At 45.5% G+C, this 13762-nt stretch overlaps 1 protein-coding gene across 9 annotated transcripts in view; it reads left to right on the top strand.

Moving 5' to 3' along the window:
* HAO2 (hydroxyacid oxidase 2) overlaps positions 1-13762 on the top strand; it is a 667133-nt gene that overhangs the window by 304520 nt on the left and 348851 nt on the right. The window lies entirely within an intron of this gene.

The following is a 13762-nucleotide window of genomic DNA, read 5'->3' as shown; positions in this document are numbered from 1 at the left end:
ACTCTTGGATCTGTAGGTATGCAGCACGATCAAGAATTTTTAGAAGAGAAGGGACCGTTGTGATCGGTCTGTAGTTAAAGGGTATGTTAGTGTCCAAGGTGGGTTTTTTCAGGAGTGGAATAACCCAGGCATCCTTGAGGTTGTCTGGGAAAATCCCAGAGATGAAGGGGGAGTTTATGAGTGTGGTGATGAAGGGTGCTAAATTATGCGATGCCTCCTTAATAATGGTGGCAGGGCATGGGTCCCCCTGACAATTGGAGGGTTTAAGGTTGTTGATGATGTGTTCAACTTCATTGATGGAGAGTGGTGAGAAGCTAAATGGTTGCAAGGATTCAATGTTGGATTTGATATTAGCCTGAGGGGTATTATGTGATAGACTCGAGTGCAAGATTTTTTTTTTGCATTAATATTAATTTGGAGGGTTACGATTTTTCCCAAGTGGGCCTTTTGAATGTTTGCACACCAGGTGGTGTCTTTGGAGCAGGTGTCTGGGGGAGTGGCAGGGATTCCAGTTCCTTTAAAATTTAAAATAACTCCTTGGTGTTGGATTGGGCTAGTTCAATGCGTTTATTGTATGTCTCTTTTTAGCAGAAAGTATGGCTTCTTTGTAATTTAGGGTAGCTAAGGCAATACTTGCTTTATCGGCTTCCCCTGGATGGGTTTTCCAACGTGCTTCAAGAGTCCTTTTTTCCATGAACCAAGAGTTGAGGTGGGCCCGAGGTTTGGGTTTTCGTAATTTGGAGGGCGCGATGAGATCAAGCGCTTTTAGCATGGTCTGATTGTGTGTGCCTACCAAGACTGTGGGATCAGAGCATGAGGAAGAGAGATCATTGAGAGAGGGGAGGATGAGTGGGAGTAGTTTGGCGCAGGTTATGTTGCGCTTATTTCTTGTGGTGGTGGCGGGTGCGATATTAGGGATAGATTGGATGATTTTAGTGGGGATACTGAAGGTGATTAGGTGATGGTCGGTCCATGCACATGGTTGATTGGAATTGACATTAGCGTCGCAATTTAAGTCAGCTATCCAATCGAGAGTCCTACCCTTGGAGTGAGTTGGCGTAGTGACCCGTTGTGTGAAGCCTAGGGTGAGTAGTAGGTTGTTGACTTTGTGGGCAGGGGCATCATTAGGGTCTTGGTAGCCTAGATTGAAATCACCTAATACAGTGATTTGAGACTTGGTCTTGGTAATGCCAGCGAGGACGTGGGAGAGGTCCTCAGCAAACGTGGATAGTGGGCCAGGAGGTCTGTATATATTGTGGAGTGTGATAGTCTGGTTGGGGGTGATGGCCAGCTTAGCTGTGAGTAATTCTGCTGAGGTAATTTTGCAGGGAGCGGTGAGGCAAAGATTGATCAAGGTTTTGTGTATAATGGCAACACCACCTCCTTTAGTTTGATCAGTATTACAGTCACTTCTAATAATAGTGTAGCCTTCAGGGAAAGCTAGGGATAGAAGAGGTCCTGAGGCAGCGTGGAGCCAGGTTTCAGTAACGGCTATGAAGTCCAGGTCATGAGTGGTGAGGATGTCAGCCATGTCGAGTGCGTGAGCCGTGAGTGACCTAGTGTTAATCAATGCAGCCTTGAGACAGGTTGTGGGGCTAAGCGGTAGGGTGCTCGAATCAGGAGTGAAGTCCAATATGGGTGTGTGTACGTGGTGTTGGGCAGATGCTGTAGGCTTAGTGCGAGATGGTTTAGCTGGCAAGTTGGTGTTAGTGGGACGGTGGGAGATGTGGGGGAGTCTGGATCCTAGTCTAAGATTTCTCACGGGCACAGTGCAAGGTTGGTTGGGTGTGGGCTTCATGGCGAAGTGTTGGAGCCAAAGAGATGGAGAGTTAAGGTATGGGTTGGCAGGAGGGTCGACTGTAGTCGACAGTGTGAGGTGTTGCTGCTGTGTGCTACGCGAAGTGTCGCTAAGGCAATGCACGTGAGGGGTGGGATGCATGTTGGGTGCAAGTTGTGAAGCACAGGAAGATGAGAAGACGTGTGGGCAGGTCAGTGGTGAGGCTGCGGTAGGGGTGTTGTAACAGAGTAATAGTGGTCCTAACAGTGCTGATAGTTTAACTGTGAGACATAGTGCAAGTTGGAAACAGGCAAAGGAAGAACTCTGGGCGAGCATAGAAGCAGGTAGATGAGGCTTGCAGTGTCGAGCCTGTGGAGAGTGGTAGGTGGTATTGCGTGAATAAATTAGCTAGGGAAGGTCAGCTATCAGTTATGCAGTCCATCAGGAGGATCAGGAGCGCAGGATGGAGTAGCATCTAGGGTGAGCAATGATTCTTTTTTTAAAACAAGAGGGCAGTCTAGGCACAGTATTGGAGGAAAAGGCTAGGCACAGTACTCGAAGCATACATGCAAAAAAACATTGGACAGTATGTTTGGAAGACTACACAATAGGCATAATCATAGGGTCAGCACGTTTAGCAGAAAGAACCATAGACCATTATAGGGGCTGAGCCGGTCCGGTTAAAAATAGTGTGGGGGTGACAGGCAGAGCATGGATCACAGAGCACACATGCGGCAGAAAAACAGTATGCTACACTGGCTAATCCGCGGGCATAAATACAAAAGTCAGCACAATAAGAGAGGAGGGAGGCACGGCAGTGAGGAGGAAGGGTCAGGCAGATCACAAGTGTATGTGGCCAAGCAAGAAGCGTGGCCGCGAGTATTACCAACAGTGCAACAGCAAGGCAATGCACGACATGGAGACATGGGCCGTTATACAGGATGGTGCAGTGAGCGTTGCAATGTGCACGGGGCTGAGAAGGGCGCGATCATGCGCAGTAAATGGGCGGGCAGGACATGAGCAGGCATACGTAGCATCTGTGGGGGGGCGCAAGGAGAATAGCTCCTATCGGAAGGCCGGAAGCAACAATTCATACAGGTAATATAACTGCAGGTAAGCAATGCTTGGAGCGTTAGAAAGTCTTACGGTTTCAGGATCAAGTTGATGAGTAATGGGCAGTCCAGTTTGGTGACAACCAGTGTTGCCAGGTCGGAAGGAAAAAATAAGCTGAATGCCCTTCCAAAACAAGCCCAAAACAAGCTGACTCCCATCCAAATAAACTGAAGAAACAAGCGTGCACCTAAAAAGTTATGGAAAGGTCTCAAAAGTAAGAAACATAACACAACAAGAAAAACATACATAGACAGAACACTACATAGTGTGTTAGAACAACAATATTTTATTGCATGGTGACTAGAAGTCCCAGATTGCAAAATAATACGGCCCTGAAATACATTGTATTTGTATCTTGTATTTGTATTTATTGTTTTATATAGCGCCTTAATCCAAGGTGCTATATAATATCTTAACATGGCCAATTGGAAGCTGAAAAGAAACATGGCCTTCCTGAATACATCTGTCTGAGAAAATGTTGTATGTAGATTCCAATAATCCTCTAACCCAGTCTTGCAAAAAAAGTTTTTAAAAAATAAATAAATAAAGGATGTTAGTGGATAATGCGTCAGCACTAGGGATATCACCAAGATAATATTGCTATAGAGTGACGCTTGCTAAACTAAAACAATCCCCTTCTTTACATGTCAGTGTGTCTGTCTGCATGACAAAACTTTTAAAGTGCGCTTTCTTTTTACATATGTTTAGGCATTTGGCATTGATGGGCCACCTGGTGGGCAAGTAACGATCCCATCAGTGCCAAACACCTAAGCATATGCAAAATACAGGGCGCACCCGAGAGCAAGACAAAGCAGCAATTGCTGTCAAGTGCTGCCAGCAGCCCAGTGCAGGACGCTCTGTGCGACGTGTAATGGGCTTAACTGCAAATAAACAAGCCCAATTACACGTGCACAGACGGTCCAACAAGCGGACAAAAACCACGACAAGCGACCTCCAAATATTATAAGCGACTTTGGGCAAAAACAAGCCCAAAGTCGCTTATAATAAGCGGACCTGGCAACACTGGTGACAACTCCGTGCACGATGATCCAGATGGTAGTCGAGGTAGCAGGGGGTAAAAAGGGCATAGAGTCCGGGCGAACGGCGAGGAAGGCTTGGGACAGGGAGCCTTTGTGGGTCGTGCCTTCGTGGAAAGGGCCGGCTCTCGCCTCCTGGTTCCAATTGGCCTGCAATAACGGGTCGGCAGCCAATCAGCAGGCACAAGGTTGATAGCACTGGTAAACAGAGTGCTGGTGGTCGTCAATTTCGGCAGGCGGCCATCTTGTAATGGTGAAACCTCGTAGATGGTAATGGAGGTTTGCTTCATCAACAGAGGTTGCTCTTAACAGACGAGCTGTTGACTAGATGCATTAGCAGCTTGTGAATATGTGGTTGATTCACGGTGGCAAATCCGGCGTCCGGAGTGTCACTGTGACTTTGGGGGAGCACAAAATATGGACTCCCATTACTGCACCAAAGCAGAGCAGGGGTTGCAGCAGTGTCCCCCGCTCTGCTTGGGCGCAGTAACGTGAGGCGGTTGTTTCGGGGGTGTCTCCCGCTTACCATTGTGGTAAGCGACAAGAAAGTAAAAAAAACAAAATAAAAACCACCCTGCAACGTCAGCTCCCACCCACGTAAGTGGGAGGAACCAACGCTGCAGGGATAGCGAGGAGTCGGGGGCGCACACAGAAGTAAGGTAGTGAGATGGGGGCTCTGTTAAGGGAATGCAGGCTGGCAGACCCCTACAAAGTGATTTATTTGATCACTGCTCTCAGCCGTAATTTTCATCAGCGCAGTTACGGGCGGCGCAGTGATCACAAAGATTTGCATAACTTCCAGAGTTGAGGTGGATTACGTTTTTCCAAGAACTGGGCGAGCTGGGGAGGATTACAGGCTACAAGTTACGTGCTCATAGCTGCAGTAAAGAGACTGAAATATCAGGTCATGATCTAGAATCAAATTGACCAACCATGTCCAACTATTTCATCTCTTGTGGGATGCCATCAGAACATGGAGGACTGAGAAATGGCCCTCATTCTCTGTGAAATGCCATGTGCTCCAGACTTCATTCTGCAATTTAGAAGATGTTCATGTGTGACTAACAGATTCAGTCCTCCACATAAATGTATAACAAACTCCTGACCTCGTAGAAACGCTGCGTGTTTGCGTGTGTGTGTGCGCGCAACACAAGGAACTATGGGACAATGATTCTCACACTTTACGGAAATGAGCAGACTCTGACATTGGAGAGGAGTTCTTTAAAAATGTTACTGATCGCAATGAGTGACTTACTGACAGATGCTATATAATTACGTTATTTCAAGGTAATTCCAACAGTTAAGTCCTAGTATATAATCATATTTTACAAGTTAAAATAAAGTAGTCGTTGCTCAAATATCATATTGATAGTTTATATTTCCCCTGGAGCTTCCAAAGTACAAATGAGTTCTTATAATAGGACTATGGAAATATTTGAGCCGGCGTCGACTTCTAAGTAAACGTTGTTAGGACTACTTTTTTAGTCCGAAAATTCGATCTTTCAGAGGAGAGCTTAGAAATTACAATCTGTGCCTAAATAGCAGATGTTGAAGAGTTTATGAACTTCGCTGGCAGCCATATAAATGATGCCCTCAATCCTACATGCCATACCCCACAGAGTGGCACAATGTCAATTATTCATCTATTGGTACTTTCTGATGATGCAAGACCAGTCCCATCCTTTCCTCCCATGAAACTTACACAAACGTACACATGCTCTCCTACCATGGGACCTCCGATGAAAGGTATCACTTGTGTAGCACAGTGTGCACTCTTCATAGGTTGTGTAGGTCAGTGCTGCCATCTAGTGGATTTCGCAGAATATATTTTTCATATACCGAATTGCAGAACCATAATGAAAAAATTGATTTTCAATCTGTTTATTTCAACAAGAAAAGTATTTATTGCAACATCGTCCTTGTTTCCTGCTTCTTTAAAATTATACTGTCGTTTGATTACTGCTGATTGCTCTGCCTTGCCGGATGCCAGTTAAGACGTATGGTCAAGTACTGGTGTTGAGAAAAAAAATGTGCTGTGCGTGCCATAGCATGGCTCGAAATAGAGGAGAGCTATGAGCCATTAGGTCCTGTTTGTAGCCTGTAAGAGCCTGATTAGCCTGACTCCCGCAGCTACCAGGAGCTACGTTTGGCCCCCAAGCCAACTGCTACCAAAGAAACACACCTATGCGACATTAACTTTGTGCATTTGGGACAATCTATAAATAAGCATGAGGACACATCTGATATTAAAAACATAAGGGGTCCTAAATAAAGGACAGAATCCTAAGTTTGTATCTTACGTGGAAGTTCGATGTGTGGAACGCTAGGCAGTAGCTTCTGGTTTCCCAGTGGTAGCTCCTGCTGACTGGTTAATGCGGATTCCCAGGAGCTGCTTTCAGGCCACTAAGCCTCCTTAAACCTTCAGAGCTTCATTTTGATGGTCAAGCACTTCATTGGCTCCCAGAGCACAGAAAGAAACATGAGTGTTTCTCACAACCCGGTTTCTCTTTTCAAGCTCTTCCCCCTATTGCAGGATCTGTCTCTTTCAAAACACACGTCTCTGCGAGATAGTCTGTCATCGTCCCAGAGTTCAGTGCAATGAAACACCCACTGATTGCTACCACTGATGAAATGTGTGCATTCCAGTCACCGCAGCAAAATTAACCTCATTATGTACTGCAAAGATTCCATAATTGCCATGTAATTTCGCATCACTTGAACGAAAGAAGCATTTGATGAGCACGAGCTAAAATCGTCCCTTGGGCATTGGGCAACACTTGGCAGGCAGCAGCTACCTCTGGAGTTCCAGGTTCTAGTCCATATCTCACTTCCTCATAAGAGGCAACATGTGACGCCTGCAGGCTATGGTGCGCTAGAAATAAACAAATAAATAAATAAACATAAATATAGCTTTGTGTCCGGCATGCCTGATCCCTGAAGCTTGAAATGTCCCTTAAGCACATTCCCAAACACATCAAGGAGGAATTCATCTGGATGATGTGTGTTGGGGGGGGTGACCCACATCACTATTGCTCTGTGTAATGCGTGGAGAAGGATTGAAGCCATATTCGTAGGGCGAAACACCAATTTTATTTTGATTATAAAAATTGGATCATGTTTGGATAACAATGAACACTTGTGGACTGTTATGTGAGTTATAGGTTTTAGACTGAGTATGATTGCTATAATGAATTGGTGATATGATGACTTCATTTAATTCATAGGAATGTTTAAGATGCGAGGTTTAAGATTGTGTATTTATGCAAGTATGTAAATATGATGACATTTGATCGTGTCTTCCACTCCAAGTGACGGGTTTCCTTGTACTGTCACTCAGCATCTGCAGTTATGGCAACCGTACCCCCTGAAAGGGCCTTTGACATGCAGGTGATGGATTATTCATTCTCGGTTCAAATTCTTACACCATCAATCGGTTTTTCAGTAGGTTTTCTAAAGACTCCTTTTGCAGTCATTGACACAATAAACACAGAGGAAAGCCTGCACCACTCGAGCGCTCTTGTTTGGATGAGAATGGTTGATCTTTCTGCATTTTCACCGTCCTTAACGCCAGTCCAGCCTGAAATAGATAATAAAAATTAGCCACCGAAAAAAATGAGGCAACAAATGTGTAACACGCCTTTTTGACACACTATTGAGTTAAGAGTACATTTTGTTAGGAACACGTTTATAAACCTGCACGCATCTTCCCAGTGAGTCCATATTGCAATCCGTTCATAAATAACACAGATATTGAAGGCCTGCTGGGTATCCAGTAATATTACCTAATAGCTAATACCAAAATACATTTTTACCGAACCCAAAAAACTGAAAAATACAGCATATTTTAGTAAAAACATGTATGGGGGTGGGGTAAAGGATTAAATCGGGTGGGGAAGCTGTTAGGGAGATTTCACACACAGGTGCTAAATTCCCTCTACCTTAGAGCCCTCCAGCTCTTTTGCTATATTTTGGGATTTGAACTTTTCATTTTGTGTGTGTTTTACTTTTGTGTTTTTTGTTTATGGAGTTTTAAAACAACTCCATGGCATCATCTTTTTCTGTGTCACACAGCACCTTCAGTGCAGTGGCACAGGGATGTCTTTCAGACTTCCCAAGGTTTAAATACCTTCTCTGGGACTGACTACCATCCCCCAGAGCATTTAAAGTTAAATTGGCTTTACTAGTCTTTGTAAGTTTACTGGCCCAGCACACACTATCTTCCTATAGAGTGCAGGAGGGGTTGCCTAGCATCCCCTGAGTCTAAACAGTCATGTAACAGTCAAATGTTACTTATTCCTACTTTACATGGCTGGTGGGAGTGGTTTAGATCAACTACCTTGATTTTTCCCGACTGCGAACAACGGTAGCTAAAAATCGGGTCAACCATGTTTTTAAGTATGGCGCCCAAGACCTATCTGTAAAAACAGACTCTGGTCACCTTTTTTCGCCATTTCATTTAGGAAAAGTCCTTCTTGTGTTTGTCTCTGCGCGTCAAAACAGGTTTGGTCCCTTTGTTCGTTGGCCTTTTGCGGGCTTCAGTGCTGAAGGCCTCCTCTGGTGCATGAGTGTCTGTGGTGGACAGGATATGAGGGAGGTGCCCGAAACTCCCTGTGCTTAGTCTCCGAGGAGACCTGAATGCACTCTGGCGTGATTGGCCGGCTGACTGTCTGGCAAGGACAGCCACCCTGCTCGGTGAATGACAGCTAGGCTGGAATGTATGGGGAAAAACTGTTTAAAAGCAGGTCTCTGGGACTTGGAAAGCAGAGTCGACGACTGGACCGAAAGAACCGAAGAAGAGCTGAAGGAAGACGACTGCTGCAACTCCTGGACGACCGGTGATGCCCTGCTGCAGGTCCGAAATGTATATTCTTTTACCAAGAAACCTTGAGTGTTTGTTTGAATCACTGTATTAGTTGGTCCTTTGTGTAACTTGCTCTACTGCTCACTTAAACTCTTGAGATAAGTCTGGCTGCTCAGCCATCGCTACCACTTTACTGTGTAGTACAGGCTTGTACCAAAGGTGAAATTGTGCTTACACTTATAGTCTTAATTGCCTGTAGTGTTCCCAAAGGGTACTGCAGGTGATACTGCCTAACAGAAGCGGTTGGGGTTCTAAACCTAGGGAAATGGGTGGCTTGCGGGGGGACCCCCAAATAAAATAAAAAATAACAAATCCAGTATTCTTTCAATATTATCGGTATGGTAAAAAGGTTTTTCATCATTACAAATTTCGTTACAATCACAGGGATCTGGCCTGATGTACTTTTATTGTCCATGAGCCATGTTGAGTGATGGAACCTAATGGGAGCTCTGGGCTTCCGGAGAGAGAACGTGGTTATTCTCTTTGCCCTGGCTGACCCATTTCACCAGCAATAGACCCCGTTCCCTCTTTTTTTGTGGTGTAGATGTCACACAACACCCTTTTGAATGATAGCGCTTTGCATTAGGAGGAATAACTAAATGCCTATTTTCTGCTTGTATTCCGATCTTAATCCCACCCTTATTTTACTGAGCGGTTTCCTCTCCATGACGATGTATCAGTTGTGTTCCCAGACAGACCTAGAAACACTCCAGCGTACTATGTTTCCGGTTCACAAATGATGACGCAGACTATGATATCCCACTGGAATATCCGGTGGGAAACCACCAGACGGTATTGCCATTACCGGCACTTGGTTGGGTGGAATTACAGGCACTTGGTCGGCCGGAATTACCAGCAGATTCCAAGTGCCACTAAGTACTGGAATTCCCCAATCCATGGAGAGGACTCCATGGGGGAGAATTGCTGGTATTACCGGAACTGGCCATACAGGTGCCAGTAATACTAGAATTCTTTGGTGGTGTGGTGCCGGGATTACCGTCTGCTCTGAGCTGCAGGTAAATCCAGCCACCTCACCACCGAACCTGTAGTTTGCCGGTGTGGTAATTTGCCCATTAACGGTATTACCAGCACGTTAGTACCGCACAAGCAAATATGTAATGAGACCCATGACCTTTGGTGGTCTGGGGTTGGTGCAGCACGACCTATTCACTAGAGCGTGTAGCTGGACCTGTATGGGGCCATTGGCCCTCCCAGTAGTAGTCTTATGATGTACAGTACACAGTCTATTTAGTCGGTGACACATCTTTACTGTGCAGAAATTGCGGTGCCAGTCTTTACCACACACGAATCATTGCACAATAAATAAGTGCGACAATGGTGTGTGTGTGTGTGTGTGTGTGCGTGTGTGTGCGCATGTGCAAAAAGTGCATCAGGACACTCGGGGGCATTGACGTCATGTGGGCACAGCTGGAGAGGATGCAGCGCACAGACGTCGTGATTGTGGTAAGTGGTAGAGGGGCTATGGCAGCGACGGCTGGAACCCCCTAGCCACCACCTCCAGATGAACAAGGCCAGGTATAGGGGTTTACAGGAGAATTCCCCCTCACAGGAATCGGGCAGGGGTCTAGAGTAACTTTGTATTCTGTGACTTGTAGTCTTCCATTCCATTCAGTATATGTCAAGCAGAGGCCAATTGCTGGTCTAGAGTAACTTTGTATTCTGTGACTTGTAGTCTTCCATTCCATTCAGTATATGTCAAGCAGAGGCCAATTGCTGGTCTAGAGTAACATTGTATTCTGTGACTTGTAGTCTTCCATTCCATTCAGTATATGTCAAGCAGAGGCCAATTGCTGGTCTAGAGTAACTTTGTATTCTGTGACTTGTAGTCTTCCATTCCATTCAGTATATGTCAAGCAGAGGCCAATTGCTGGTCTAGAGTAACTTTGTGTTCTGTGACTTGTAGTCTTCCATTCCATTCAGTATATGTCAAGAAGAGGCCAATTGCTGGTCTAGAGTAACTTTGCATTCTGGGACTTGTAGTCTTCCATTCCATTCAGTATATGTCAAATAAAGATACAATCATACTCATTTGGATTAATATGCTTTTATTTATATTTTGTCAGATTGTTTTCTATATGATTTTCCTGCAACCTCTAAAAGACAGTATTATCGTACTTCTTGAAAGCAACAACTTAAATGTTTGTACAAACCTGATCTTGGAAGGTATACGGTGAAGGGCATAACTAGCAGAGTGTGTTAAAAGCCCAGCTTCACTGCTTGGTGACTTTAGGTGAGAAGTGGGCAGGCATGGGTTTGCGAGCACTGCTTGCTTTACTGGGCTTTTGAATTATGGATGCAACAATGAACTCACCGTGTTTTGGTATAAATACAGTTGTCCACATTTTTTGGCGTAAAAGACGGGAAAACCTGACTGGAATTTGGCAACCAAACCATGACAACAGGAAACCCTATCTATATCGTATTCCCTCCCTCCACTGCCAGCTCCAAGGAGCTTCAATGATCGACACACAGCCAGGGAAGGAATTGGACTGGAACAAGACGGAGCTGTGCGCCTGCTAAAACTGTTTTCCCTGGACACTGTTCCATGTAGACCTGAGGCCCCACCAAGTTGAGGAAGCTCTCTGCCCCCGAGTGCCCCCGCACTCTCTAGAGCACTGTGCATTTGGACAGTGTCCATGCATGCGGCACTGTGCCATGACTTCACAAACTGCATCTGAAAGTCGTCCTTTGCTCACCAGCACAACAATGAAAGTCAAAGCTTTATGCATCTCATGTTCTGCACACATTCTACTGTCATGGTGACCATTCCGACAGGAAATGAGCATCAGGGCAAGTGTGCATTGAAACTTAAGAAGGGAATGCACGTTTCAATTACTATCACAGACATGTTTGATACATTGGTGGTCATTCTTATGTTCCCAAAATGCACTTTGTTTTTATGCAAAGTAGCCAGCATCCTATATGCAGGGCACCCACATTATTCAACACCTAGCTCCACCCCTTACTCCCACCCACATCACTGATAATCCACCCCTTGTCTCCCCTGATACCCCCATCCCCTGTGGGCACTAAGGGGACCCCCAGTAAATGTGGTCAATTTCCAGCACTGCGCAAAGCGGGTGTCTTGTGGGAAGTGCACAGTTCAGCTGGGCTCGTGTGTCTGCACTTGTTTGACTATGCTGCCGAGCAGTATGGCGGACACTCCACCTCTGAGCCAGGGGACTGTACGTTCTTGCCCCTCCTGGGTTTCAGTGAGATGGTGTGCTGGGGTCGTCTCTTCACTGAGATGGTTCCGGCGTTCAGCTCCGTCTCCAGTGTGAGAAGACACCCTGGCGCCAGCCTGGGTAATAATTATACATTGCCACTAGGAGGGAAATTAACACTTGACACATTTACCTGTGTCCACATGCAGGCCATGTTACAGCTCTAAAAAAAGAAAAGGGATACACTGGTTTAGTATAAAATAATTTTACTATGTTTGGTAGGGTAACACCGCGCTTACCAGGTGTTTACAAACGTCCAAGTAAACATCTGGACCGCTGTATCATTGTTGCAGGTACGTATGAAGATTAACATTTCTTTTAGGAAGGATCCGTTGCTTGTGTCATTTCTCATGATGGCTCAGAGGTCGGCCATTCATTTCCTGTAATCTGCTCAGTCACATGTCATGTCCTGTGAGGTCATCAAATGGCCAATGGCTACATTATGCCATTGTATTTGATGATATCTTTCTCTCAATTACTAGAATTGAAACTTGTTGGATACATAGTGTTGGCAGGTACAAGTTGAGCCGTTCCTATGCTGCGGGTCTGGCGGACACCAGATGTTATGTTATTGTGTCTTGTACCGCGCACCGCTGCCATTTTCTGTGGCCTCCAGGCGCTATGGCGGATCTGAAAAGGAAGGGGGTTGCGATGGTTAGTCAGTTAGTAGGGTTGAAAGGTGACTTTGATGTGCTGTTGGTAGCTTCTGTTCGGACACACTGGTCACTGCGTGCTGGTATGGTTATGTGGATTGGCGTGTTTGTGATGTTTTGTGGATGGTTGTGTGTGGGTGTTTCATGTTGGGTGTGGTGGAGAGTTGGTAGCGCGCCTGTGGCTTCAGTGTTTTGTGTTGGGCTAATGCTGCGGCTTACTTTTATTCCTTTTCGGTTTATGGTCGAGTATTTGTTTTGGTGCTCCAGTTTCCTAGTGTTTTCTTGCTTTGCTGTGATGGGGTTTCTCTCTCCGGTGTTTTACTTCAGCTTGGTGCGTTAAAGAGCCATTTTATTCTTAGCTTTCTGAATTGTAGGTGATCTTCTGTCACATTTGGGCTGCCTTTTGGAGTGTTACCCTACTCCATTTTTTTGTGGCTTCTTGCGCTTCCTTTGCAAAGATTTATTTTCAATATTTGGTTTTTGCTTGTTTTGCTGTCATGTACTACTTTTAATTCACTTCCACTACGCAAACATCACCCGTTTTTGCCTACAAAAGGCAGCAAGGGCTGCCTTTGCTCTCTGCAACTTGACATAAGGGTCCCAGATAATATTAAAGTGGTGACTAGCCAGCAGTCATGCATGTGGTACAGGCTATGTTTGCTCTCATTTTGCTCAGGCCTCATTTCTGGACCCTGAGGTTTCCCTTTTCACTGCAGTGTCGCAGAAAGGATACCTGTGGTGGTTTGCGCCTCACTGTGGTTCTCCCAGGCCCAATCCTATGCGTTCCTCTGCGTTAGGTTTCTTTTCAAATATTGCAGCTAGTTACAAGTTTAATCAGGGGTACGAATTTCAAGTTGCAAGCTGCGAGCCAGACATAAAAAGTCACTTGCCACCTCAATTCCACACACACACTATTTCTTACTCGCCAGGATTCAGATGTCTCTATCCAGGGGGCTGTGGCGAGGGCACATTTGAGCCTTGAGGTTGTCCTTTGACCAGAGATCCTGACTTTATCCATAGGAATCCATAAGACAGTACTTTCCTCTAACCTTGTCCGTAGTGCCTGGGGTGCCTGT

This window comes from Ambystoma mexicanum, chromosome 7p, assembly GCF_040938575.1.
Source record: "Ambystoma mexicanum isolate Mex_15411 chromosome 7p, UKY_AmexF1_1, whole genome shotgun sequence".
NCBI lineage: Eukaryota > Metazoa > Chordata > Amphibia > Caudata > Ambystomatidae > Ambystoma > Ambystoma mexicanum.
This window is presented reverse-complemented; position numbering and strand designations above follow the sequence as displayed.